The sequence below is a fragment of the Arachis hypogaea genome, chromosome 17 (assembly GCF_003086295.3).
Source record: "Arachis hypogaea cultivar Tifrunner chromosome 17, arahy.Tifrunner.gnm2.J5K5, whole genome shotgun sequence".
In the NCBI taxonomy this organism is placed as follows: Eukaryota; Viridiplantae; Streptophyta; class Magnoliopsida; order Fabales; family Fabaceae; genus Arachis; species Arachis hypogaea.
The window spans coordinates 26,935,142-26,937,633 of record NC_092052.1 but is presented as its reverse complement, the minus strand read 5'-3'; the positions used below and the strand labels follow the sequence as shown (position 1 = coordinate 26,937,633).

At 38.0% G+C, this 2,492-nt stretch overlaps 1 long non-coding RNA gene across 1 annotated transcript; it reads right to left on the bottom strand.

Annotated features, from left to right (window-relative positions):
* Positions 1–652: 652 nt before the first annotated feature.
* On the bottom strand, positions 653–2,018 carry LOC140181124 (uncharacterized). Its single transcript, XR_011875785.1, has 2 exons — positions 1,595–2,018; positions 653–1,103 (listed from the first exon to the last, which is right to left on the bottom strand). It is a non-coding gene; the product is annotated as an uncharacterized lncRNA (long non-coding RNA).
* Between the last annotated feature and the right edge of the window lie 474 nt (positions 2,019–2,492).

The following is a 2,492-nucleotide window of genomic DNA, read 5'->3' as shown; positions in this document are numbered from 1 at the left end:
TTATGATTTGAAGTCTGAAACTAAATAGTACTTTTTTAACAGGAAACTGTGTTGCAAAAAAGGAACCTGGATTCCTTCAGGGAGGTTCCTACCGTTAGTTATGTGGGGCTGGGTCCTCACTTCGGTGATGATTCTAGATATTTTGACATGATAGCAGCTTCCATGCGAAAATGGGTAAGTTAATGCGCTAGTTGAACAAAAACTGTATGGTTCTTGCTGTTTGATGCCATTGCACGAACTAATGCTTGCATGTTGATGTTTTAGTTTATGTGCTTACGACACCGTATTTTTTGGTTGGATGTTGCTTATGATAAGCACTAGGATGTTTCTGTTCATTGCCACTTGGATGGTTCTGTATATGTTTTTGAGATGTGATTGGCTAATTCGTTTCATTAGATGTTCCGCAACATGTTACATGTGTTAAGAATTTTGCGACTATCTGTATTTGGTGACTAACTTGATCATATAATTGTTTTGATATCTCTGTTTTCATCGTAGTAGTTTGTCCCCGTCTGTATCGATCGTCATTGGTGGCTGTATGCCTTTGAGATTGCTAAAAAAAGGCTGTGGGTGCTGGATAGTATGTATTCAGGAGAGCATAATGATGATAAATAAAAAATACATGCTTATGCGGTAAGTATATGTCCACCAATTAGTGCACCGACATCGTCAGTAGTTATAAATGTGTTATTGCTAAAGTGTAGCTGCTTTTCAGGGGAGAATCATTGAAGACATAGCTAAAGTGTCAATGCCAAACAGGGGTGAGAATGTCTCAATTCTAACCTAGACACAACCCAACATTCATTCTCCCTATCCAGCATGACATACATCCTTACTCTGCATCTCGTGGCTGTTATTCTGTTTGTCCGAGTTGCTGCCTTAACCCGAGATTCCCGATAACCCTCTCGAGTGCAGTGAAGAGATTGATTAACGGGTATCTTTGATTCCTTCCGCGTCTTGTTGAAGTTCGTGTTCTTGACTTTAGTTACGAACCCCATTTTCTTTACATAATTTGCATAAAACTCCTGTGCCAAATGCAACGAATCAAAACTCATTCCTTTGAGTGGGATTTCCTCTTCACTGATTCCACTATGATCCGGCAACTGTAAAGTCAATTTTCAGAACCAAATACGAATTAAAGCTAGTATTAACGTAGTAACTATAACGCGGTAACAAATAATAAGTCATAATTCACTCCTCATGTCTCAATTCTAACTCATCTTTGCTCATCACAATGACGTCGGTAATTTCGTCGCCCTTCAATTAAATATATGGAAAAAAAACTTTTACAACCTAAAGAACCTTAATATATAATGAATCATTCAAATAAAAAGCATCAACAAAATAGTGCAATGGCATATGAGAGTCAGGCATAATTTAATAATATCAATTCTTTGGATTAGAACATGCTGGGTAAGCATTTGAAAGCGATTCCTAGTTTACTTTAATAATTTCTCAACTAAATATAACACCGTACCAGAATTTTTCAAATAGATAAAGTTAAAAAAACATATAATTAACATGAAGAAACAACATTCACATATCACGTTGTGATGAAATTGGCTACAATGCAAGAATAGCCCATGCAACATACCTTAGACCCCTCTTGCTCTTGAATAACAACATCACCCGCACTCAATTTTTTATCGCCTTGGGTTGAATTGGTCAATGCGTTGTTCGATCTGCCCACCGGGATTGAAAACTCCATGGACGATGTTGTGTGGTTCCAGAATTCTTGCATCGCAACAGCCGCTTCTTTGTGACGGAAACACTTGGCGTGATCGTCCTTGCGGGTGTTCCCGTTACCGATTCGGGAACACCACTTGAGCCGCGATCAAGAATGTCACCTTCAATGGTGACTTCTGGACTTTCGAAGTGAATGCCTTGAAGGAGAGAGTGGTGGCACGGACTAATGGCGGCAATCGGGAACAACAAGAACGATGGTCAACCGCAACCCAACATGTGGCGGCACAGACCGACGAATACCGAGGAGGGAGCGCTCCTTGGATGGTGGGATGGAGGAGCTGGGCGCCGCTTGGGATAGAGAGCTTGAATCGGGATGGCGCCACTTGGAAGAGAGGGTGAAGAATCGGAATTCGTTGAAGCAAACTTCCGTGATTCCCGTAACTAATTTTTGAACGTATCATTCAAAAATATAATTTGGGGTGAAAAGTAATTAATTTTAAATATTATAAATTAAAAATGAATAAAACTAACTAAAATTATTATAATTAAATGAGTTGTTTAATTCTTGACTGATTAGGAGTTGGTTCATATAATTTTCCATAAACGGTCCCGTTACGTTACTAACAGCATATCTGCCAATTTCTGCCAACTCTTATTTATAATTGTGTTTCATGGAAGTGTCTTCGTAGATGTGTCTAATAAAAATGTTTTTTTTATGGTTGTGGTTAATAGAAGTGTCTTTATAGATATATTTTCTAAATGTGTCTCTTTATATATGTATTTAAAATATAATAATTAATTATTAT